Source organism: Eublepharis macularius, chromosome 12 (genome assembly GCF_028583425.1).
Source record: "Eublepharis macularius isolate TG4126 chromosome 12, MPM_Emac_v1.0, whole genome shotgun sequence".
In the NCBI taxonomy this organism is placed as follows: Eukaryota; Metazoa; Chordata; class Lepidosauria; order Squamata; family Eublepharidae; genus Eublepharis; species Eublepharis macularius.
Window position 1 is genome coordinate 36,751,172 of NC_072801.1, and position 27,153 is coordinate 36,778,324.

At 46.1% G+C, this 27,153-nt stretch overlaps 1 long non-coding RNA gene across 1 annotated transcript; it reads left to right on the forward strand.

Moving 5' to 3' along the window:
• Positions 1 to 1,393: 1,393 nt before the first annotated feature.
• Positions 1,394 to 26,577, forward strand: LOC129338787 (uncharacterized). Its single transcript, XR_008597970.1, has 3 exons — positions 1,394 to 2,095; positions 18,540 to 18,635; positions 23,153 to 26,577. It is a non-coding gene; the product is annotated as an uncharacterized LOC129338787 (long non-coding RNA).
• The last annotated feature ends 576 nt before the right edge of the window (positions 26,578 to 27,153 follow it).

A 27,153-nucleotide genomic window follows, 5' to 3' on the forward strand; every position in this document is an offset into this window, starting at 1 on the left:
CACTTTGGATCCTTGTTGGAGAGAAAAGTGGAGGTATAAATACCCAGATAAATAAATAAATAAACTGGACCCGAGACCTAAGGAGCTATAATCTGTTGGGGAATTCTTCAGCAGAAGCCTCTGTAAAATAAACTGGAACTGTATGAGCTGTGAGGGCTAGTAGCACAAAGGGAAAGCAGACTGACCATCAGCAACGGGCAGGCCCTTGAGCAAAAGTGCTCCCTGTCTGCTTCCTCGGAGACGAGGCCACCAGAGGGTGTAGCAAGTTTACCTTCCACCCGTGCAGAGGCCTCCAACTGGGAGGGCAGAATGTTGAGTCTTCACCACCTCCTTCATTCAGGACTCTCCTGCCCTTCTCTCTGAACTAGTTGGGGCTGAACTGAACAGCCCCAACAGTGTCCTCCTTGGCTCTGGGTTGGAAGAGCTTCAATAGCTCCTCACAGTCCTTACAAGTCCTTCCCTCTTCCTCTGTTTCATGAGGAACCAACCAATCCTGGGTGTTGCCTCCCATCCCTGGAAAAGGCTTGGAAACGGTCCACCACCATCCCTTGTGGCCACCCTTGCGCTAGGTTTCTCCTTGTTCTGATCCCATCTGACTACCATTGGGCTGTGGAGGCATGGCTTTGGTATCTGGCCTTTCAGGGCTTGAAGCCATGGCAGATTGCCACCTGCTCTTCCTCCCAGAGGAAGCCCACCTCTCACAGCCGCACCGACCACCAGTCTTGCTTCTGGAGCCATAGGTAAGCCCATGACCCCTTCATGTGCCACCAAGGGGTGGGGCTGCCCTGCCTTTGCAATGGTTGCAGGACTGGTGTTGGAGCCCCCACCTAGTTCTGGGCATGAGCATAGCACTGTGTTCAATTCAGATGGAAACCACCTTAAAGGTGAGTTGTGAACATCATGTTAAAAGCTGAAACAGTTGAGTCACCGACAGTTGTACGCCTGCCTGGGTTAGAGGCTTCCTTCTTATTTTTAAAATGAAACATGGGAGCTTTCTAATTTGCAAACAGATTTTAAAAAAATAAGAGGGGCCAGCTCAGCTTGGCAGTTCAGTCCATCTTTCTTATGAAGCCTCAATTTTCTTTTTAAGGGAGGATATTTAATTCTGGGGGAGCAAATTTCATCACCATAACTGAGGATAAGAGAGAAAGAGAATGCCAGACATGTGCCCCAGAAAGAAGCTGGCTTTTTAAAAAGGCAGCTCAATTAATCTGTTCCCATCCTGGCTCCCAGAGTGCCCTTCTCCTGAGCTAAGGGGTAGTGGAATTGGCAGCTGTTCGCTATTTATTAACCAGTCATGGTTAAATTGGTTTATAAATTAACAGATGTTTTAACTTTAGTCTTTCTTCGGGGACTGGAGGCTGCAAACTGGTTGGTGATTGTAAGTCAAGCATCAGGTTGGGACTGTGGGAGGAGGAGGATGCAGGAAGGGAGGTCCCAGCCCTGGCACCTTTCCGCAAGCCCTTGCCTGCGGGGACAGCCATCCGTGGACAGCAGGTCTGTGCTCCTGCGACTCCATGTGTGTAGACAGGCTGGACATGATGCATCATTAACTCCTACCTGGCTTCTCACATCTTCATCGGCTGGTATGGTATAGTGGGAAGAAAAGAGCGCAGGGTTCGGATGTAGGGAGCCCACATTCAAATACTGGTGGGATTGGAAAGCTAAGCTGGGCTGTCTCTCAAATACAGATACATACCAGTCTGTAAATTCAGGCAGATTGAGAAATTCACAGCAAACGCATTTCACAGGCCATCATACTGTTTTCAGCAGTTGCAATCATTCATCAGCTGTGCCTCAGATCAGGTCTTCTGCTCTTCTCTAACCAGCACCTGACTGGAGCACCATGCTGAGCAGCTTTAAGGCTGTGCAGTATTTGTTAAATTTGCATCTGCCTGGTGGCTACTTTTGCACCTGCACTGTAGGTGAAATTGGTTTTGCCCCAGGGTTGCATGGTTGCAGCAGGTAAATGAAATGGTGCTGGCCTGTGCAAAACCGCAGACTGTGCAAAACCATGCATGTGTGAACTGCTGCAGATCCAGACAGACTGGCAGCCACTACCATGGATCAGATGGAGCAGGATGAACCCCAAATGGTAAGACTTCCCCCCAAAATTTACACAACGGTTATTTTAATTATTTTTATTTTATTTATATTATTTATAGTCTGCCTTTCTCACTGAGACTCACCACTGATTACACAGTGTAAGTCAATACAATCAATGGCTGGGACATTCAATAACAATATATTAAATAAACATACAATAGAAATTTGAAAACAAGCAGAAATCAAATACAGAGCTGAAACAATGCAGAAACTAAATGTAATTAATTTGATGCCACATATTAAACAACTTATGATTGACTATTTTAAGCTATAGGCAGTGGGATGCTATAGCTATGGTTAATGTCAGGGGCAGATTGGCAGGAAAAGGCCCCACTCCATGGCCCTGCTCCAGCACTACCCACTCCAAAGGAGGGGGGAGCACCTGCCTAGTCAGCCCTGGCCAAGCTGGGCAACTGTGCAAGCTTTATTCTATGCTAACTTGTCCATGGGCTCATCGACCCTCTAGCAGAAGTGTGTGTTGCAAGTTCAGGCTGGGTTGGTGGTCCATGTCTCCCTCACAATCTTTCCCAGGCCCCCGGAGTTTTATAATCCCAATTTTTTATTAGTATGTGTTCTCTGAATCCAAAGAACCTTCCCTTGGCTTCCTTGACAGGGAGTTGCTTCATTCTCTCTGCCCTGTGCCAGAGAAGACCCCACCACTGTGCAGTCACACCTGGAGATCGCCCAGAATTATAACTATTCTCCAGACTACAGAGATCATTTCTTGTGGAGAAAATGGCTGCTTTAGAGGATGGACTGTATGGCATTTACCCCACTGAGGTCCCTCCACACACTTTACCAACAAATCTCCAGCAATTTCTCATCTCAGAATTGGCAACCCTAGTAGAAGCCCACCTCCTGTCCTCTGATCCCACACCTGCCATGGCCCTAAAGGGATTCCATCTCCCCTACAGCAATGGCACCTGGTCGTTCCCTCTGACAGCCGTCATACACCCTCAGGCTCCACTACTCCCTGTTTCCTGTCAGTTAGGCTAGTGTATTGGAATACACATGATAGTATCTGCACTCTTAGCCTCCCCACCAATTTTTGATATCATCTATTTTTCATATGCATGTGCAATAAAGCGACCAATATTCTGGTCTTTTTGAACTTTGCTTACCAGACTGGGAGCCAAGCGGCTGCCCGGATAAACCGATCATCCCAGCTACACTGAAACAAACTGAGCTCAAGTGCAATACAAAAAACCCCTGGATGCTGCAATGGATATAAATTGTACAAATGAAGCAGATTTGCATAATTTTGCTTATTTAATTAAGTGGCACTAGTGTGTGTGAGCATGTGCATGCACGTATAGAAAACTACAACTCCCTTTGAGTGTAGGACTGAAAAGTGGCATATATAAATATTTTAAATAAACTCTCACTATTTTGCCTACTTCTCAAAACCATAGAAGAGGCACATGGGACCTTTGAAACCACTCTGACCTGCTTTGGCTTCTCCCTTTTCTGACTTCCCGTGGCTCTGAGATCTTACTGTCCCTGCATTTTGAAGCCAACCTTGGAAGCTTTAAGTTAGACTAGTGGGTAGCTGTGTTAGTGTATTGTAGCAAAACAAAACTGAACTCCAGTGGCAGTTTAAGGACTAACAACGTTTATTCCAGTATTATTTTTTTGGTCAGAGCTTGCTTCTTCGGATACTATGCCCTTTTTCATAATTAAAGAGACTTTCCAGAAGCTACAGTCAGCATTTTTTCTCCAGTTGTGTGGACTTTCGGGTCATCACCCAAACCGCAGATGAACACATGAAGCTACTATCTATCGAGTCAGATCATAGGCCAATCAAGATCAATATTGACTGACAGGGTCTCAGGCAGAGAGGTCATTCACATCACCTGCTACCTGATATCCTTTTAAATGGCGATACCAGGAATTCAACCAGGGACCTTTTGCAAGCAAAGCAGATGCGCTGCCTTTGAGCCATGCCCCACCCCACCCCCATAGTTGAGGGACATCTAACTTGTCCAACTGTCACTTTAGTGGCCGTTTCAAATAGAACTCTAGTTTCTTGCCTCTTGAGGGACCAAAAACCCAATATTGATTCAGGGAATCAGGCCGTATTGTTACAGGCAGGGCTTTTTTTCAGCAGGAACGCAATGGAAAGGAGTTCCGGAACCTCTTGAAAATGGTCACATGGCTGGTGGCCCTGCCCCCTGATCTCCAGCCAGAGGGGAGTTGAGATTGCCCTCCACGCTGCCAAGAGGTGCGGAGGGCAATCTAAACTCCCCTCTGTCTGGAGATCAGGGGGCGGGGCCACCAGCCATGTGACCATTTCCTCTGAGGGCAACCCACTGAGTTCCACCACCTCTTTTCCAAGAAAAAAAGCCCTGGTTACAGGAAAGATGTAGCTGTATAGGGGCAACACTGGATGTATTTCATGTATCATTGTAGGGTCCCAGCTTCACATAACCTGCCATGGAGGCGCCATAGAATCACAGCTAACTGAGCAACTTTCATTGAATATCACCTGTATTTTAATACACTGACCAAAGGAATGTTAATGATTGAACAGCCTTTGGCAGTGATTGGCTGAGCTTTTCTGATGTCACAGAAGAGTCTTTGCTTATACTATCAGCTTAGATGGCACCAACATAAGGCTGTCTCATGGGACACTTTGGCAATGAAGTACAGGCCCCCTCAGGAACTGCCAGCCAAATCTCTGATGCTCCACAGCATCACCAGTGTGAATGGTTGGAGGATGTGCTACACTTAGCCAAGATCAGCAGGGTCAGGTTAGCTGAGGCATTAATAAAGGCCTGTCCTCTGTCTGAGCAGCAGAGAGAGTGACCTAGAAGCCCTGTTGAGGCACAGCCTGCCTCCCAGGTGGCAGTTCTGACGCCAATGATTTCTGGTCATCGTTGCTTGGGCTGCATCTATTGTATAGAAGGGCCATGAGAAGGCGTTCCCAATTGTCCAGTTTCTAGACAGTTTATCAGTTTGGTGCTGGCTGCCAGAGGAGGAGAGCTTCCCCAGCTCCAAATCCCACCCACGGCATTTTTTTAAATTTTAAAAAGTATTTTGTGCATACATATGGTCTATACCCATGTTTACTGGGCTGGGGGGATGATCTAGAAGGGATTTGCATACAATATTTTGAATTTGACTGAGTTGCCTTTCATCTCCTACTCAGTCCTCTTATCCTCCAGGAGTGAGGGACCAGGCTCGTGGACCTGATCCATTCCTCCCTGGTTCTCACAGCTGCCCTGCTTGATTTTTTTTTAAAAATTGATATTTTATACCCCATTTTTCTTCCCTCTGGAGACCCAATGCAAATCACAGCATCGTTTTCCTCTCTTCCATTTTATCCTTATCACAGCAACCCTGTGAGGTAGGTGAGGCCGAGAGAGAGAGTTGACTGGCCCAAGTATGCTCAGCAAGCTTCCATGGTAGAATGGGGATTCAGAACTGGATCTCTGCGATCCTAGTCTGACACACTAACCACTGCACCATGCTGGCTCTAGCACACATCCAGAGATCGTCTGCAGCTTCAGATTGCAAACGAAGGACCAATCGTCCCCCAGTCTCAGTTTCTCATAAAGAGCAATTCTTGGTTAGCTTCTCAAGGATTCCTGGTAGTTGGGAAACAGCTGCTTGCTTGGAGGCTTCTCAACATTCTCACCAAACTTTGTGGGAAACCATGACAGTGAATCTGGAATAGAAACAATATTCTTATTATTTTTATTTTACTTAATTTATACCCCATCTTTCTCCCAATTGGGGACCCAAAGCAGATTGCATCATTCCATTTTTTCCTCCCAACAACCCTGTGAAATTGGTTAGGCTGAGCATTTGAGTCTGGCCCAAGGTAACCCACTTTGCTTCTGTTAGAGAGCGAGGAATCTAAGTTGAGTTACCCACATCCTAGTCCTTCACTTTAGCCACCACACTATACTACACTGGCGCTCAATATGGCTCTCTAGAGTATAAGTATATACAGAGAGATACAATAAGAGGGCATATGAGATGGGCTGGCTAAGCCTGGTGCCACAAATTTAATATTGAATGTATTTGACAGTCAAATTTAGCAAGTCTGAATGTGTTGATCCATCACGAGCTTATCACTCTGTTTGTTCCTTTCAGCACTGACTAATTTGAATGCCCACCAAACTGGTTGCACTGTTTCCCCACCCCCCACCCCCAAAACTGCATGTGCAAAAACACTGCTACTCCAAACAGACTGGCAGTCACTCATAAACATCACTAAGGATTAGTTAGATGAACACCAATGGTAGAATTTGTGATGGATTTTACTGTTTCAGCAATTGCCTGCCAAGTGGAGTAGCAGTGCAGCAGAGGAACTAGAACTTCATTGAGCATGTGCATGTGTGAAAAGCCAGTTGCGTTGTATTGTACCATTAGGAAGGAATGCCTTAAAACAACCGGTTGAACAGCCACAAGTGGGCCAGCAAATAGAATGAGAATCTGTTGAAATACTGGCTCATGGTGAATTGGCAGACCCCCCCCCAATCCCCCCAAGTAGAGCCCCCCAAGTAGAGCTGTAACCCCCCTTCCTCCAGTGTGGATAAATCCCAGGTGCTCTTGGTTAAGGAAATGTAGTTCTTTGGAAGAAGCCCAGCACTTGGGCTTGGGTTCTACCTAGATTTCTGTGGGCACAAGAGGTGTGATATGTTGACCAATTCCCCCTTCCCAGGGGAAACCTTTAATTCTCTCCCTTAAGTTATTCCTGGGGGTCTCCTGTTGTCCAGTGACAGCATTTGGGGGAGGGGTGTTTTGGGCTGCCGTGGGAAGTACACACAGGCAAAAATAGTCCCACTCCTTATACCCACAGAAACCTAGGTGGGATCCATTCCATAAAATTCCAGTTTGGATGCAGTGTAGGGTTGGAGAATCTGATTGCAGAAGAATTTGGAAACATGTTTTGTTTTGACCTAGCAGCTCAGTTTTTGCAGAGCTTCAGTCAGTTGACAAGCAGAGGAGCTGAGGCCAGAACAGGAGCTTATTTGAAACTAATATTGGGAAACATTCATAAAGAATACCATAGAGTTTTAAAAACATTTCCTTAAAACCTCCCTCCCTTTTCTCACCCTGACTTCTTTTAACTAACACCTCATTCCTCCTTTACCAGGGCCTGCTGACTCTCCCTCTCCCACTTTCAATGCCTACCTTAGGGCCAAGCTAGAAGTGACGAATTACACTTGAATGGCAAGTGAACAGACTCACGTGTATTCCTCCCTGTTCATTTGCGCTCCTCTTGCACTCCACTCGATTACGTAGGGAGGAATACATGTGAGTCTGTTCACTTGCCATTCAAGTGTAATTCGTCACTTCTAGCTTGGCCCTTACTTTAAGAACGGAAGATCAGACTGAGGGTCCATCTATTCCAGCGTCCTTTCTCACAGTTGACAGTCAGATGAGTCCAGAAAGCTCATAAGCAGAGAATGAAGGAATAACAGCCACCCTTCCAATTGCTCACTCAGTAACTAGTATTCCAAAGAACACTGCCTCTGAACCTGGAGGTTCCATTTTATCTGTCACAAGGATAATCCCCTGGGAAATTCCCAACCAGCTATGGGAGATCCATAGCTGGATAATACCAGATTTTTTTTAAAGAACAATAGCAACTGAATGGGAGACTGATTTCGGGAGAAGTTTAGTCCTTCAGTCCCCCACATGGTTTCTCTGGTCCCTGTGCCCTAGGCTGCTATTCATCTAAGAAGGGGGAAGGTACGAAGGGTGGAGGTACAGAGAGGATACTGGATCCTCCCACCCCCAGCCCGGGGGAACTAGTTCCACCCAGCAACATCAAGCTGGGAAGAAAGATCCATTCAGATCAGCCCTTCAGCCCCATGGCCGATATTACCCATTATTTATTTACAGGAATGATGTGATGTGGAATTAGGGGCAGGGGAGGTGAGCAACATAGTGCTCATTCCCTGACCCCCATCTCTTTCTCTAGGAGCCTGCTCGTTAATTTTGGGATTGGCAGGAGCAAGATATGGGCGGCATGGAATTGTGTGTGTGTGATAAACGACCTGGTGTTTCCCCCCTGATTCAAAGCTACCTTATAAGATGCTACAAGCTCAAACAGCCAGTATTTCCATCTCCCTGTTTTCACCTGTTCTCAACACTGCATGCTCAGTCCTGCTCAGTCTCCTGTATTATTTACAAAGAAATACTTTTCTGTAAAGTTGGTGGTCCCCACAGTATGTAAAAGGCCCAACCTTGTCTGTAGATGGACCTGTTACTGTTAGAGAGAACAAGCTGGGAGGGAAGCTTTTAAGGAATCATGGGGGATGGAGGAGAGGTAAGGTAAGCAATTTGGAATTCTCCCCCTCTTGCACTCAACCCCCCATCTGATTCCATAAGCTCTCAGGGCCCTGAACAGGCCAATTTTCCAGCCGCCAGGTTCTTCCCACCTTAAATCACATCTGGGCTGCTCTCAACAGTCCACACTTCTTTGTGCATGCTCAAGCTGTTTGGAAGAATATTTTTGTTAATTTAAATTTACTAATTTACAGTTTTTCTACATACCCCATGCTGTGCTGGTGGGTAGCCTCTATGCTCCTTAAGCCATTTGGGAGTATTTGCAGTGCAATCCTAAGAAGAGTTACTCCAGTCTAAGCCCATTGAAATTAACTTAGACTGGAGTAACTCTGCTTAGGATTGCACTGTGGGTTGCTTTCCAATATCACTTTTTCCCTGTGTATCTGGCGAGTCACCTGGGGTTGCCAACTTCTAGGTAGCACCTAGATATCACCCAGAATTACAGTGGATCTCCAGACTACAGAAGTCAGTTTCCCAGGAGGAAATGCCAGCTGTGGAGGGCAGACTTCATGGCATTATACCCTCCCCTCTCCAAACCTTGCTCTTCGCAGGCTCCACCCGCCAAATCTCTAGGAATGTCCCAAGAAGGCATTGGCAACCCTAGAGTCACTTGATTATGGGATCTTTGTCTTGTCTATGGGTGGCCCCACTTTCCAGTTGTTTTCATAACAGTCACTTGATCATAAAATTGACTATTAGATTTAGTGACAATAGTGATGATGATCATTATTTTTATTATTGCATTATTACAAATAATTGCACTGTTTATTATATGTCTTATACTGTTTTTATTGCATTGTTGTTATATTTTGTAATCTGCTTTGAGTCTGAAAGAAAGACAGGTGATAAATCAAGTAAATTAAAATAAATTAAAGTTTAATGGTCAGCAGTAGATCTATCTTCTGTGAATTTATCTGATTCCTTTTCAAAGCCATCTAAACCACTAGCCATGGAAGCAGATTCCATAACTTTACCCCCTTCCCCAGTAATCCTTTTATTCTCAACAAACACACCCCAAAGGCATTTGCGTTTCCTCACAGGGGATGTGCTCCGCCCTGTTAATCTCCTAGATCGCCCTTCCTACTGCTGGATGGTCCCTTGTATTTCTGCACTGCCGTTCAGAGGTGTTTTGCTCTGGTATAGTAAAGGTTTTCAAGAGCTCAGCTTACCTCAGCTGTCTCTAATCTTATTTTAGGGGAGCTAAAAGAAGAAATCAATAGTTTTGTGCCACTCTAGAGAAGACTGGCCAGACACCTCAAATACACTCGAATCTGGAGCTGGTAGAGCCAGTTCCAGAGTCACAGGGAGGTGAGTCAGCCTTAAAATGAAACGGTCAACCTCGCAAGCTGCTAGAGTTGGCAACACCGAGAGAGATTTTTCAGTCTGCGTTTTGGAGCCTTTTTTTAGCAATTCCCCCCCCACCCCCCGCAAGTACTCGCTTTACATGCAGTGCTGTTGAGGGATTTGTGAAGCCAGCAGATGGGGTAAAAGCCCACTTGGGTGCCATTTAATGCATCCCCCTTGGCAAAGGCAGAAGCTTTTCCTTCCCGTGTCCCCAATTCCCACATTTAGATTCATCGGAACTGGAGCCAGAAGAGACCCTCTGGGACCAGTCAACCCAAACCTCGTGTTACGGTGCAGAGAAAGCAAAAAAGGAAACTGATTTGTTGGCTGTTTTTTTTTTAAAAAAAAATCTCTCTCCCAGTGCCAGGGCTGTAATTCCGTGAGTGCAGAATCCCATGTGGAATTTGATGCATAGTGTAGAGTTCAGATTCCTCTCAAGCTTCCCTTTCATTCTTTAAAAGAAAGCAAGTTTCTAGCCCTTGTGGTTTTTAAAATTCATTTAGAGATGTGTGCTTTTATTGCCTAAAGATGGAAGGCTATTGAAAGAAGGGAGCCATGCAGCAGATTGGCCGCAGAAAAGTGACACACCATTCAGTTTGGGGTGTTACTGTGTACCCAGCCGGCTGTGTGTGTCATTCCCCCGACCACCCCAATTTGCATTGCACATATGGCCAATTGTGACCTGACATGATTTACACTGCAATCCTATGGTGATCAGTCTCAGTGCATTTAGATATTAGTCACTCTGCATAGGATTGCATGGTTACTCAGATGGTTTGCAGCATACGGGGTGTGTATTTAGGTGTTGGACAGTCATGTGAACAGCCCATTCCTGTGCACCTGCTTGGCCCCATCCACGGATAAGCAGTCCAGTGCATTTCCCGAAAATGCATGCTTGTGGATTTTGGTAGGTCCCTGAGAATTACACAAAAAGAGTACAATCTGAAATATAGGAGTGGCATTTGCAGATGTCTCCTACATCCAAAAGTAGGAATTCCTCTCTGTTGATGCAGGATAAGTTAGACTCTCTCTTGTGTATACGTAAACCCTTCCAGGCATCTTCTCCATTCAGTATTGGTCTACAACAAAACTCTTTGATTTCTGTAACCTTCCTTATTTTAAAGTAGATCCCATCCTCTTCCAAAAACTAAAAAAACCACCAAGGAGACATCAACTCACAACTCTTCTTGTTCTAGTCCCACTGTCCCCTTTCTCCTCTCTATAGGATCTAGATGTCCAGATTTTTTGGAAGGTAGTGAGCGGAGTCCCCTTTACCACACCATCCTTTTCAGAAACCTCTTTGCAGTTACATTCATGATGTTATGTGAATCCCGCTACTCTCCAGACATGCTGTTGCAAGTGGTGGATCCAAACTAAACTGGCAATTCCCATTGATTCCCCTTTCCAGCTGCTGACTACCCCGTTCATGTCATTCCTTAGGGTCAGAAGCAGTATTTCATGGAAATCAGTAGGATGCAGGGAGGAAAGGGGGGAGGAGTTCTATTCAGCTAATGCAAAATTTAGTCCAGATCCAACTCACATTTGAAACTCTATGGTGTCCAAAGCCACTTGGAGAGGGTGGAGCAGGGAAACCGAGGGTGGGGGGAAGAGTTGAATCCCCCCAGCCTATTCTCTGATTCTGACCACACCTCAGCCATTCTTCTTGGGGCTAAATGTCACCTGGCTCTGCCCGTAGCATCTAGCGTGGGCCCTAGACAGGAAGTGCTCTGTCTCAGGATCCCAGTGGGCCAGTAGCTCTGAAGGATCTCCTTTGTCTCTGGCTTCAGGCCTTCCCATCACCCTTCTCTGCAGTCGGTTGCTTTCTTCAAGCTCTGCTGCAAAAAGAGAGCTGATTGTGTGGGGTGAAGGGAAGAGGTCAGCACCGCAGCTGACTCCATCTTGGGTTCTTGGCCGCCGTTCAAACTTGTCTGGCAGTGGCACAGGGGACTTGGCATATGGGGTGGCAAAAGCAGGTCGCTCCTGCAAGGAGGCGGCAGGCCTGGCACCGTAGCCCCGTGCCCATGACACGTGCCAGGTCTTTCCCTTGGCTCAAGTCCCAGGTCCTGTCTGCCACTGATGGGCCCAGAATCGACTGCAAGCAACCAGGGGCGAAATTGTGGGGGAAAGACTGCAAGACACACCATTCAGCCATGCCAGACGGTTTCTGTGAATGTACCAGCATTTCGGTGCCACTGCCTTTTTATCAGAGTCTCACTGCATTTGACGGTGGTTCTTCAAGACGCATTCGGAAAGCTCCCAAACAGTAGCAAGCTTGAAAGAGCTTTTCAGCAAAGCACACAAAAGCTGACATCAGTTTCAACAAAACGTCTAAAAATCATCATTGAATTCTTACCTTCGGGGTCTTTTAGAAAACAATGCCTTTTTTGAAATTGGCTATATATTTCCAAAGACCCTTTTCCACAGCGTATTTGCAAGTGATGCCATGAAATGCTGCGTTAACAATGAGAAGAAGCCTTCACAATGGCACTTGTTCCCCTTTCCAATGATATTTGGGTGCAGTTGAAAATGAAGGCAAATTCGCTACACATTTCCAAAGAGGAATTACATTTTATTTAAAATATAGACCTCCTCCCCTCCCCACCCCACCTTTCAGCACATCAAATGGGCTCTCAAGCTGGCATACACACACAAAAAGAAAACCATTTACAAGTTAACAAGAAAATACAGCCATGTTCAAACATATCATAAATCCCTTGAAGAAAACCAAAGCACAGCCAACAAGCCGGTCCAACAAAGAAAGTCATTGAGCAAAGGCCCTTTTAAATAAAAAGGTGGTTGCCCGTATTCTTCAAGTTAACAATGGAAGACCCTGCTGTGTTTCTTTTGGCAAAGAGTTCCATAGGGAGGTTGTTCTGACAGAAAAAAATCTCTGCTCCGCCACCTCACCTCAGACAGAAGAGGAATGCAAACCAAAATTCTGGCAGTATTTGGGAGCCTTTCAACCTGATTTTATTTTGAGGCAGTTTGAAATTTACTCAAACGTTCCCACAATGGTTCATGATGCACTGTCTTTAAAAAAAAATCATTTAAAAAAATTAATTGTCAATGAAGATCCATTCTCATTTTCAATTTTAAAAATTGAAAGCATACATTGACAATATTTTGGAATGTATCACGTTCTCTGGAACCAATTTCCCTATCTCTTTTTTTAAAAAGATGTTATTCTGGAAAATTCCTAGCTACAGTGAGAATTTTGATTTTTTTTGTGAATTCACAAAATGATGGCCCTGATCCAGAAATCTGCCTGAGAATAAATGTTGCCTTGTACATGTTAAATTAAATTATATATGCAGCTGTGAATAAACTAACCCATAGGTTTAGGCATATGCTAATCTATTGCTGCATGTGGTATCCCCCCCCCCCCCAAATACAAATTCATAACAATATTTGCATGTCTGGTGTAGCAATTCCCCTGGTTTCAATGCTTCTTTTGTGCATACACTGAGATCACTGGATCTGATGCACTGATATTTGGGGGATATATTGCTTTTAATATTTAGTGACAGATGTTCTGAAATGAGGCACATCGTTGATCAGCAACTATTTTTCTTGGAGGACCTTTTGGAAAAGGGATGCTCTAGGACTGTCCTACCCAGTACATGATGCAAGCAGCAGTCCTTTGGCTGGTGGAGAAAAAAAATTAACAGAGAGAACATAGTTTCTCCCTCGTCCCCATGCTCCAGTCTTTATATTCCAGTTGTGGAAGATACAGTTTCCCCAGCTGTAGATACAAGGAGGTGTGTGTAGTTTGCATTGAGGGAAAGCGTAGGTTGAAGGGTCTTTCAGTTCCTACTTGCTCAAGTTGTCTTTTGGAATGTTCTGTGCCACATTTTTCACTTTTCTCCTGTGGGTTGGAAAAGAGGTTGTAGGCAGCACCCCTTTTGTGGGGCTGAATTTTAGCTCAGGAGCCCCAACTTCCTATCTACCGAGTTACATCAAAATTATGTTTTTGTAAGGAATCTCCATGCATTAAGTGGAATGTAGTCTGAGGTAATGTGTGGAGGATCAGTGTTTAGATAAATTTTTTCCCCTCAGAGTTTCACATATGTTACCTCAATCTTTATGATGATCTTGTAAAGTGAGTCAATATTATCATTTCCATACATATGGGGGCTGAAACTTATTAATAATAATAATTAATAAACAATTTGGGCATTATTCCTGAACATCAGGGGGTCTTCAACCTTGTTAAGCTTGTAAGCATTGTGGGAATTTTGAGAACTAGTTGTTCCCAAAATAAAATGGCTGCTCTGGGGAAGGGTGGAGCCAAACACAAAATCTTGGTAAGCCCCACAGAATGTCAGGCGATCTGAAGCAAAGCAGCCTCCTATAATGGAGGCAGCTGTTTGCAGTTGGTTCCTCCCCATGCAGGCACAAAGCTGATAACTCCTGGGATCTTCTGAAGCACCTCATGGAAAATTAGGATTGGCCTTTTGCATTGGAGAAGAAGCAAGTGGACACCAAGAAGCTTGTTGGTGGGATCCATAGTGCTCCTGGACACCACACTGGGGATTACTGGATTGTCACAAAGGAGGATCATTTTGATTATTATTATTCTGAACTGGGATTTGAAGTTTCTGCTTCAAATGTCAACTCAGCCATGAGCCAGGAATGTCTGGTTCATATCTCAGGCTACTTTCCCCACTAGTTTACATCAGTTCTGTGAGTGATCCTTTTGTAGCTTTCCACCATTAGAATAACCCACCTTTTCATTCTACAAGGCAAAGAATTCTGTGCAACTCAAAAGCTTGCATATTGTTTTAATAGTGACTGTCTTTGGAATCATGAAAGAGATTTTCCCTGATGCAAACAATGGAGCCAGCATACTGAAAAAACATGATTTATCAAAGAGCATGTACAGAAAGCTGGCTGGTGTCATGCTGAGAACAAAATGTCACCAGTACAGAAAGGATGGTATATGAAATGGGAATGGAGAAAAAGGCATGTTGGGCAAGAGAACTTCTTAATGGCTGGCATGAACAGATTGGGATTAAGACGCTGACCCATCATCAGCCAGCAAAATTAAATGCTGGCCTGGACTCAAGACCCCACTTCTGTATTGCAGGAGAGAGTTCAGGCCTCCAGGTTCCAAAGTCCACCCCCATCCCTCATTACTTTCCCACCCCTCCAAGAAGGCCATAGCAGTCGATACCATTACCAGCCACCAGTTCATCTCATAATAAGGGAGGGTTGAATCATTAGGACAAAACACATGGAATTGTACATGTGACATCTGGAAGAGGTGCATCTCAGCTGAACCCTGGTCTCTCTTTTTCTGTGCCCCTCGGGCCTGGAAATTAAGCTGAGGTTGGCTTGGCATGGCAAAGGAAGGGAATACTAATGGGATATCCTTCAATCCCAAACCGAAAAATCCAAATAATGCACACCCACCCTTAGGGAGCATTCCTAAGCAGGTCTAGTTTCATGCCATTCAATGTGGCTTATTCTCTGGAAAGTGTCTTTAGGATTACAGCCTTATTTTTATTTACATGTTGTAGAGAAAGGAGTGTTGGGGGCTGGCTAACAAACAGTCAAGTCCTGCTGGATTTAATCACTGACCGTCTAGTCCGCCATCCTGTTTCCCACAGTGGCCAGGTGCTTTCAAGAAGCTCACCACCAAATCCTGCTGTTTGTTCCCCAGCAACTGGTATTCAAAGATACACAGTTTCTGAACATGGAGGATCCATTTAAGCTATCATGAATATTATCTCTGATGAACACATGAAACTGTCTTATGCCAAGTCAGACCTCTGGTTTATCAAGGTCAGTCTTTTCTACTCTGTGGCAGCGGCTCTCCAAGGTCTCGGGATGATGTCTTTCACATCGCCTCCTACCTGATTCTTTAACTGGAGATGCCGGGGATTGAACCGGGGATCTTTTGCATGCCAAGCTGATACTCTGCCAGTGACCACTGCCCCTTTCTAACTGAGCGCTGTCATGGGGTTTTCTGATTCCTCCTTTAAAGACAAGCCGGTGGGTATCCTGATCCAGTGAATGCCATAAATTAATTGCATGGCTTCTGGATCCACAGCTTCTTGTTGCTTGCGGGTAAGACTGGCCTTGGGATTCTCCTGAAAACTGCACCTCCATTTTTAAAGGACAAATAGATAAGGTTACGTTCTCAGACTCCAGCGTGTTCACTCCATCTTTGACTGCCAGCTGTATACCCAGAGACAGCACCTGCACATTTAGAAGCGTCAAGGGGTGGAATGAAGAAACAGTGGCCCAACTTCCTGGCCCCACCCCTGCATTCTAACCCACCTGCCTCCTTACATCTGCTGCAGGGCAGCGTCAGGGTCCTGCCAACCATAGCAAGCTGGGGCAGGGGCGACGGGACAGCGAGGCAGGCAGAGTCACACCAACCCCACAGGTGAGAGCTAGGCAATTCGAAACCCAGCAAAATAACTACCACCCGTTGGTTTGTTTCATACAACTCTGCAAAATTTCACACCCTTTCTATTTTAGAGCTGTTAAAAAGTCTTCATCCATCCAAATCCATTAGTTACGGCAGGAGAAGTGATCTTGTGGGATGGAGTCGGGTCTTTTGTGATCTGAGGAGGGGGGGTGCCAGAGAGGGTTGTGCCCCCTTGAGCATCCCGGGCTCCCCTATTTTTTAATCTGGCAGCTTTTATCTTTAATCCCAAATGTGTGAGGCAAGTGACAGTAACTCAGCCGTGAAGGACATATACTCTGCATATGTTCAGAGATATTCTCATCGTGATGATAGTTTTGTTGCTCTAATACAGAAAACAATTTCAGGGCTTTCTGGGAGTGGAGAAGTGTCTTAATTTCTGCTATGTGAACCCTTGCCTCTCCTACAAGAGAACCCAAAGATGGACCTTGATTGCCCGGCAAGGCTTGGCAGACTCAGCCAGGCTGCAATTTGCCAAATTCTGTCTAATCCAACCCTGTCTCCCATCCGCATCTCTCCCTGCCAAGGTCATTGATCTAATGCCCAGCTCTTAACTTGTGACGTGAGGATTCTGCCAAGAGCCAGACGTTGGGCAGGGGCCCTGCCAACAACTCTGGCCAAGGACTGACACCTGCTGGCAATCGGTGGCATTGCAAGCCGAGAAATCCAGTCATAGAGTGACTACTAGTTGTCATTCATTTGCGGTGGTATTTTTGTGGAATGGCTGGTTGAAGCTGCACCTCCTGCCACCTCCTGTCCCAATCTACACCCCACTTTTTTTTGTTCTCATGTGCAAGTTAGAACCACATCAAGCAGGTGGTGGAGAGTGCCCTCAAGCCACCTCTGTTAGTCTCCTGCTTTGAAAACCCAGCAGGAGTCACCATGTGAGCTATGACTTGAGGGCACTCTCTACTATCACATGGGCAAGTACAGCACAAGATCTATCACAAAAGCACCAGGACAGCTCTGTTAATGTAGAGCTTTCTAGTTTAATATTCTGTTCACAGCTGTGGCTATCCAGGTATCTCTGGGGCCTTTCAAGGAGGGCACAAAGGCACGGCCCATCTCTGGATCCTGTGGTTTGTCTTCTGGTATTCATTCATTTGCAGACAGGGGTTCTCTTTAGCTATCATGGATAACCCAGTCCTCCAGAAACTTGACTAACCCTCTCCCAAAGGCTAACTAAGATAGGGGTCAACTTCTGACAATGTTTTGGTTAGTTTTATTTGTCTACATGGTTTGTTTATTTATTTATTTATTTCACCTGTTTATAACCTGCTTTTCTCATTGAGACTCAAGACTGATTACACAATAGAAAAAGGGAGGGGAAAATAATCATAGAAGAGATAGGGCATTGAAGCAGCCTCATTTGCCCAGTCTTGTCAGAGCTTGGAAGCCAAGCAGGGTCACCATGGTTGGATGGGAAACTACCAAAGAAGACCAGGGCAGCTATGCCTAGGAAGGCAATGGAAAGCCACCTCTGCTCCTCTTTAGCCTTGAAAACCCCAGGGTCTTGGGACTGCACTTCACAGCGCACAATTAATATTATTATAGGACACTGAATGAACAATGAACTAGGAGCACAAAATGTAATGCTAATGAGGGCCAAGCTACAAGTGACAAATGACACTTGAATGGCAAGTGGATTGAGTGGAGGGCAAGTGAACAGGGAGAAATACACTTGCCATTCAAGTGTCATTCGTCACTTGTAGCTTGGCCCTGAGAGCAACAATGTTAACATATAGTATAAGGTATACAGTGAATGGTGCAAATGAACAAATGCAGTAGAACTAGGAATACAAATTTAAACGACAAACTTCCCAGGTTGGTATAGTACATTTAGTACATTTTTTTATCCCACTCTTCCTCCAAGGAAATCAGGGTGGCATAGATGGTTCTCCTCCATTTTAGCACGGGACTCTATCTGGAGAGCCGGATTTGATTCCCCACTCCTCCGCTTGAAGCCAGCTGGGTGACCTTGGGCTAGTCACGGTTCTCTGGAGCTCTCTCAGCCCCACCCGCTTCTCAAGGTGTTTTGTTGTGGGGATAATGACATACTTTGTAAACTGTTCTGAGTGGGTGTTAAGTCACCCTGAAGGGCGGTATATAAATTTGTTGTCGTTGTCGTTGTCGTTGTCGTTGTCGTTGTCGTTGTCGTTGTCGTTGTCGTTGTCGTTGTCGTTGTTGTTAGGCAAGCCTGAGAAAGAGTGGCTGGCACAAGATCACCCAGTGAGTTTTATGAGGAGTAAGGATATGAGCCCCAGACTCCCCAGATTCTGGACCGGCACTCTAACCACTATGAAATACTCTCTTCTCATTCCCATCACAAAGTATTCCCGTTCTCTCTTTTCAGCTATGGCCTCTCTTGGCCCCTGGCCTTCACCATAACTGGCTTCTTTTGCTCTCTCTCTGAAGAGGAAGATTGCTGGATGAAGATCCTGCCTGGAAGGTAATTATTATTTATTTACATCATTTGTACCCTGCCTTTTATACCCCCCCCCCCATTTTCTCCCTGATGGAAAACACAAGCAGCTTGCATTCATTTTCCTCTCCTCCATTTTATCTCCACAACAACCCCAAAGTTAGGTTGGGAATGTGTGACTGGTCAAAAATCACCCAGTGAGCTTCCATGTCAGAGTGGGGATTCAAACCAGACCCTAGTCCTACAGGTTAAGCACAGCACCTCACAGGCTCTATGCAATGCATAGTCCTTAAGTCAATTCAGGTCCATTGAGGCATTGGCTTGCAAATTCTCCATTAGGAACTCAAGTTCCAGGTATGTGAAGGTCCAATTCAGACTTGACCCAAATATCTGACCCAAAAGAGCCCCGGGGGGGGGGGGGGGGTTGAGTCAGATATTGTATACCTGACCCATCAGTGCCCATAGATTGTGTGGATACAGGGAAGACCCAGGGGAAAACATAGCAAGCAGTTAGGCCCCCAAATTCATGTAAACTGTGGCTCTTCATGGCTGCATCCACACTTAAGGTGTCAGATTACTCCTGGTTAGCAACCAAGCAAGACCTTCAGCTGGCCCCAGCTGGTAGAATCACCTGGCTTATGCCGAGAGGTGGCAGCTCTGCCTAACCAGCAGCTCTCTGGGCACCAGTTCTGGCACCAGCCGTAGGCTTTGCCCTCTCTCTCTCCTTCTCGTGTGCAGCCGACAGATGTCACCCAAAGCAAGAAATCTTTGCTGATCCATTGTGAATTTTAATGGATCAATGAATGCATTAAATTGGCAAACAGTTGCATATGAAGGAATAATCATTCAGAAGGGGAAAAAGTATGCCCCCCCTACATGTATCGCAGCAAGAAGGGATCTTATCAGAGATGTTCCGTCTAGGGTTGCTAACTTCCAGGTGGGGCCTGGAGATCTCCCAGAGTTACAACTGATCTCCAGATTACAGAGGTTGTGGCCCTAGAGAAAATGGCTTGCTTTGCTCCGTAGACTCTATGGCTTTTATACCCTGCTTGAAGTTCCTTCCCTCCCCAATCCCCACCCTCCCCAGGCTCCAACCCCTAAGTATTCAGGAATTTCCCAATATGGAGTTGGCAACCCTAGTTCCCTCTTTTGCGACAGAGAAGTGCAAATGTGTGTTCTAAGCCAACACCTGACATCCAAGGTTTGCTTTAAAAACAATATTTGAGAAGGATGGTTGTTGTGGGTTTTCCGGGCTGTATTGCCGTGGTCTTGGCATTGTAGTTCCTGACGTTTTGCCAGCAGCTGTGGCTGGGATCTTCAGAGCCTTCGACAATATTTGAGAAATCTCCAATGCCATTGATTGTGGGCCAGTTTTTTTGGCAGGTAAAAGGTCTGATTACTTATCTAAAGGTTGCCACCCTGATGTAGTCCTGTGAGGTTTTTTTACTTCCTGGACTCAGACAGGAGTTAGGAACTTATAGAGAGGCCAGGGGGGAGCCCTGCCTCCTTCCGAAACCCTGGCTTGCACCTGGAAAATAATGACCCCAGGAAGCCACACTGCAAACTCCGATCCAAAACCCAAGAAACTAACAAAATTTATTCCCCCATGAGTCAGAGGGCTCACATGTTCAGACACATTTATCTGATGAAAGGAGTTCTGACTCGGGAAAGTTTCTGCGGGAACGAATTTTGTTCATCTTTAAGATGCCACTGGATCCCTCTTTCGTTTTGCTGCTACCGACTAACACAGTGACCTAACTAAAATACTCAAGTCCTGCAAGCGTGTTTTGAACAGGGATCATAGCAGGAAGGGAGGGGGGAAATGTGTGTACCACAAGCAAGAGTGCCTCGATGGTGTCAGTTTCAAGTCTCCAGAATGTGATCGTCCATCCACAATTTTAATGGCCAGTCGTGATTTAGGGAACATCGCTGAACGCGGAGTTCATCATAATGAACTGAAATCCACATCTTCAGACCAGGGATGAAAGAAATCAGCTTTCAAATCTGGGAATCAACGTAGTGAAATGGTCAAGGTGGTCCCCGTTGTGTCGGGTGTTTGCCAAAGGGCACTCTTTGTAAACTCAAATTTGAGAATCATTTTTGTTCCATATAATTCACGCACTTCAGAGGATGGGACCAGCAGGGGGCAATGATGGCCCAAATACAGCTTCATCTTTATTTTTGCTGAAGACATTCTGCAAGAAATACAGGGAATTAATACTGTCATTCCTGCATCAAATGCAGTCCTTTAACCGCCTACATCTCTAGGTTGGTCCTCTTTTTAATCCACTCTGCCTTTATGAATTCTGTTCTCTCTTTTCCTCCTTCACATCTGTAAAGCAGCACATGTGAAGTTACATTCTTCTTGTATTCTGCCTGCTGAGCATGCTGCAGAAAAGTAGGCCCTATTAAGATATGGACCCCAGACACAGCCACACACCACGGATCATGCCCTTAAGCTCGACAAATACTCTGCCCATGAGGTCTCAAAAAACTATTAAACTTGGAGCTCCAGAAGGAATTTTCAGAAGACCCCTCTCAAGACGAAGAAGAGGAGCGCAAGTTGCCAGAGCCCCAACGTAGACAGGGTAGCTAAGCTGCAGCTGCTCGTAAGAAGCAAAGGTAGAGGGCAAGACCTGAGCCTAACTCCTGATCTGAGTACCCAGAGAACTGGAGTCCCCAGCAGGGTTCACCTTCTTCCAGGAATAAGCATAGAGACTGAGCTCACCTATCCACCAGCCTGAATTTCCTGCCATAAAAATGTCTGCTCTTCTAGGGGACCCCCATGAAGAAGACATTGGTGTTCCAAGCCAAGACCCACCATAACACTTTTACAAAGCTTTAACCCCCTGCAACTTTGCTTGAGGAGCAGGCAGGGCTTTGGCCCTCCTCAATCCTTCCTTGGGGGTTGAAGAGCTTGCTTGAAGCTTGAATCATGTCTGTCTTCCATGAGGGAAGCCCTCCCAATTAATCATCCTGACCCTCTGAATGTCTGCTCCTCAGTGACTGGGCAGGCTTTTTTTCTGGACTGGAAGCCGAGTCCAGATTGGGAAAGGGGGGGGGGGTGCCTGGTTGCATAGGAACCTACAGCTGCAAGACTGTAAGTGAACCTCTCCCTCCACATGCAGAGCGCTTGCTTTATGCTACTTCTGAGTATTATCTGCTTAAACATCACTCCTGTGGTGCTCGAGTATTGGATTTCGTCACACGTCCCAGGAGTAAGCTTAAGCCCCCAACAAAAGGCTTGGTGTTTAAAATGTGGGGGTTATGAAACTGGCACGATCTGCCTCTACGGAGCTGAAGTCATGATGTTTGGGTGGGAGAGTGTGGAATAGTTTAGCCGTTGCCTGGTAAACCCTTGTGATAAGGCCAACGACGCAATCCCATACCTGGGTCAGCAGAGTGCAAAATAATAATGTTCAAAAGTGTCCAGGCACCATTTCTTTCTGATTCATCTCCTATCCCAGATTAAACTTCTCTGCTGAACCAGATCAAAATTAAAGGTGAGGCGAAACAACTAGCCCATTTTGAGTTAGATGGTTAAAGGCCTGTCCGCTTTGATGAGCAGTGAAGGGATACAGAATTGGCAAAAGCAAAGGCACAATTTGGAGGCACCAACACAGGTGGTGGCAGTTGCTTAATTTGTTTACTTTATTTACCCTGCCCTTCTCCCCAGTCAAAGGTATTCACATCATTCTCCTTTCCTCCGTTTAATCTTCACGACAGCCCCTTGGGGTAGGTTAGGCTGAGAATGTGTGATTGACGCAAGGTCACCCAGCAAGCTACTATGGCAGAGTGGGAATTCGAACTTGGATCTCCCAGATCCTTGTTTGACACTTTAGCCACTATACCGTGCTGGCTACCTAAACGTTTTCACTCCCACTGGTAATCCCAGCATCTAGACTGACAAATAGATTTGCAGAGGCATTCGTGATGGCCATATAAAGTCCACATGGATGCTTCGTGTTCTCCTTGGTATCCCCTCCTGGCTGTCATTTTCCCCACATACACCACTGGAGGGTCAGCTTAAGAAAGAAAAAGACTGTTATAGCAATATAACATTTTTTTAAAAATCTAGCAAAAGTCCTGTTGGTGGCACAGGAATGAATGGTGGGTGCAAGGGGACATAGAAGGAAAATGGTATTGATGTGGTAGTAAGGTTCTGAAATGAACTTGTGGACAAACCCTCTTTAGCTCCAATCTTCCCAGAAAGATTATAGTAAAACTGGTTTGGAGCAGAGCTGAGGATGAGGAATAGATTATCAAACATGACTGAGGAATGGCATCACATGAACAGTCTCCAAAAAACCCTCTCCTGTTTGGTCACAATTTTGAGACCAAATGTTCCATGTGGAATGGTACCAGTCTATCAGATAGCAGGTTGTTTACCGACTTCAAATATAAAACAGCCACAGAACTCTGCCCTGACTTCTGTTTCTTATGACAGGAAGGAAGGAGAACAGGACAGAATTTTTTTGGGGGGGGTCCTTTTCTCCCTTGATCACACGTTTGGTTCTGTCACAGCATGCCTTCCCCCTTTGCAGAGAACACACATTGCATCGGAAGCCAAGAGCGGGAAGGATCCTGTGTTTGGTGAGAAGCACCATGCTCAAGGGAAGGCAGGAAGGATACACCCTACTTCGCCCATGTCCATGATGGCAGCCCCTTCGACTTTCCACTACAAAACCGGGTGGTCCCCATCAATTGCTGTTGAAGAAGGGAAACACAGCTTGCCACAGGGGCTGGCACATTGTGAGTTTACAGGTGGAAGCCTGAGGAGCTGGTCATCAGCAGAGGTGCTTTGCTCCAACAGGAGGAGTCTGCAAGGGCTGCCTCATCTCCCATTCTGGAGGGAAACCTTCCACCTGGCAGCACTCATTAGGGCAGCAGAAGAAAAATGGGAGGAGAGGAAATTGGTATTACTCCAACACTGCAATGTCACTTCTGGCATGAACCCAGAAGTGACATCATCACATCAGGAAACACTGCAGGGTTCCATGAAACTCTATGTTTTTTCAAGGTGCTGCCTTCCAAAAGCTCCCACCAGTTGCCAGCACTGGGCTGGCAACCCTAGAGCCTTCGCTTGATGCAAGAATCTCAGGAGAAGCCTGCTTTTCACCCAGTGGGAGCCAGCCAACCCCTCACTGAGCTGGGGCCCCAGATGAGAGGGTCATGTGTGCATTATGGGTTTGCAACCCATCCACCTCAGCTTGCTAGCCTCCAGGTGATAGCTGGAGATCTCCCGGAATTACAACTCATCTCCAGGTGACAGAGATCAGTTCCCCTGGAGAAAATGGCTGCTTTGAAGGGTGGACTCTATGGAATTATACTCCACTGAGGCCCTTCCTCTCCCCAAACCCCACCCTCTTCAGGCTCCACCCCCCAAAATCTCCAGGAACTTCCCAGCCTGGACCTGGCAATCCTACATCCACCTGACCCCAGGCTAGCAAATGACAGTCATTTTGCTAGTGTGCCTTTATATGTACATGCATTATGATGAAGCCAGTTTTTATGCATACACATACACCCACACCAAAGATTGGGCTGTTTTTTCCTCCAACCAGCAAGCACATCATTCCTTTCTCGCCCCTGCAGCTCACAACCAGTCCAGACTGCCCACCCTCCTTTCCCCCTGTCCATCACAAGGTTTCCCCTCCAGCTTCTTCTCCTGGCCCAACAGCTTCCCATTCTGGCCCAGGATCATCTGACCAAGTCCCATCACATGGTCCGAAGAACCAATCACATGCTCTCAGGCTAAAGCCTGGCTTGCAAGCTGGTTCCTTAGTTTGGCCTTGTCTGCCAGTGAGGTCCTGCCCCAAGTTAAATTTATCTGTCATTCTGACCCAGCCTGTCTTCCTTATGTTTCTTTTCATAGCCCCTTCTGTTTGGTCTGTTCATTTGTACTTTTGGCTTGGCAGCCTGAACTTGACCCTGCCTCTCACCTCTGAACCTTGCAGTCAGGAATGCTCTGCTGGGGTTGCTAGTTTCCCTGGCAGTTCCCCATGCCCCCAGTTTCCATTTCTGAGCAGTGGCAAGAGAAAAATAAAATAAAATAAAATATGGCCACCAGGCCTATGGTGTGATGTCATTTCCAAGGGGAAATCCAGAAGTGATGCCACACCTCTCTAAACCATAGAGTTTCTGGTGATTCCTAGAAAGGACTGATATCACTTCTGGGTTTTCCCTCGAAGTGACATCATACCATCACTGACACTTGCTCCTATATCCTTCCCAATCTCCTGATGCTTGCCAAGCTGAGCCCGGGAGCCCCATTATAGTTGGTAGTTCCCACTCTGCCCTGTCTCTTGCTTCCCACCACCACTCTGAGCAGCAGCAGCAGAATTTTTAAAAATGGCCATGAAGCCAATGAAATGACATAACTTCTGGGAAAAAAACAGAAGTGATGTTCTGCCTCTCTAGGAATTGATGGAAACTCTGTGGTAAGCCCATAGTGTAATTGGTGATTCCTAGAGGGGACTGGTGTCACTTTCGACAAAAACTGGGGGCAGCTGTTGGTGACATCTGACAATATTTCCAGCTGAGTTTAGGGCCAATCCAAGTTGTTCCAGCACCTCAGAAGCTACCCTGTGCAATTGGTGAGCAATGGATCCTATTTCCCTTGCTACTGACACGCAGGTTGTGCCCAGCATTCTTTACATGAGATGGTGGGTCTTGTATTGCTTCATTCAACCGTTCCAACAGACTGTTGGAACTGAGCCAGCCCTGAGTGCAAGAAGCTATCATGGTGGCCCAGCCCTGCCTACTGTGTGACCTTAGGGTTGCCCTGAAGATCTCCTAGAATTACAATTGATCTCCAAATTAGAGTAATCAGCTTCCCGGAGAAAATGGCTTCTTTGGAGGGTGGGGGTGGACCCTATGGTATCACATCCCTCTTGAGTTCCCTTGCTGCCCCAAACCCTACCCTCTCCAAGGTCCCCGCCCCCCAAAATCTCCCAGAATTTCCCAACCCAGTGTTGGCAACTTTACTTGACCTGGATCCCTGCCGTGCAAGGCATTGGCCTCCAAACCTAACTTTGGGGAATCCTTTCCAAGATGACTCATCTGCCAAGCAGCCTCTGAAGTGGCTGCTGTCCCAAACCCCAGCAATATTGCAGAAGATCCTGGGGGGTATTTTGGACCCATGGTGGGCTGACTAGAAGTCTTCTGGTGAGTGTTACACTTACAGAGCAAGAATGATTGCATGCTCAAGGCACAAAACTGCTCTGTGTGAAGGCATCCCGATAGTTTGTGCTGTTGCTAAAGGACATCAAGTGCGACTGGCTGGATCAGTCCAGGCTACATGTTAGGAGCATTCCTTGCAAGAATCCCAGCAGGTACAAGACAATCCACTGGACACTGACCAAGGGGCCTCCAGTACGATCTACCTTCGGCCTAGCTCTGTTTTCAGGACACACCCTCTGGTTCAGCAGTGTCCTGGCCAAGCCTGTTGGACCTCACTGGCATTCTGTGTGAACTGCTAGATGGACAGGTGCCTTGCAAGACACCCCAGCCCCAACTCTTTCTTGTAACCGTTCACTGCAGAAGAAAACCAGCAACGGTTTTTAGGGATTTTTTGTTTGCCATGAAAATTCTTCTAATTGAGAATGAGAAATGGACCAAATGAGCTTTGGAGGAGCCACCAGAGTTGCCTAGAATGCCATTTGGATAAACATGTGTATTACTGAGATGCTGTTGCAACCATCCTTTGATGTGCGAGCTTTTGTACACCCCATGCAGCTGGTCCACAGGCAGGAGTCGTGTGTGTGTGTGTTTGCACGCAAATTGCATTTTCAGGGTTGGGGAGCTAAGCTGTACATCCCCACCTCCAAACGTTTCCCTTTCCCCCCTCTCTGGAGTTAATGACTTTTCTGCAACAAAAAGAGGCACATAATGTTCCATCAAAACAACCCAAAGTCATAAAATATAATTTAATTCCTCGAGGAGAGTGAGGTTGTAAGTGGTAATTATCACAAATGTTCTGCTATTTTTATGCTGTGTGTGTGTGTGTGTGTGTGTGTGTGTGTGTGTGTGTGTGTGTGTGTGTGTGTGTGTGTGTGTGTGTGAGAGAGAGAGAGAGAGAGAGAGAGAGAGAGAGAGAGAGAGAGAAATTGCCACTGCGGCAAAATGTTCCCTTTCTTACCAGCTTCAAAACAAAAATGGGGAGGGTATTCTGATCCCCTCCAGGACTCTAGCCCAACAAGATAAGGGTCAAGGGATCTAGGAGAGGGAGCATGAGCAGAAATATGGGAAGCAGAATCTGGATAGTTGAGAAATGTGAGAGGGGGGAGTATTTCAAAGTGGCATTTTGCAACTGACCACCCCATTTATCTTCCAACCAATTAAAAACAATTAAAGGCTTCTATCGATCAAAACAGCATTATGTAGGCCATAGACCAAATCCTTCTGTTGTTTTCTTGGTGATACTCTAGACAGGACCAGTTCAAGGTATTTTGTCACCTTTCCCCCAAGTGAGGTATTTTTAACTTACTTATTTACTTATTTAATTTATATCCTGCCTTTCTCCCCTGTGGGACCCAAAGTAGTT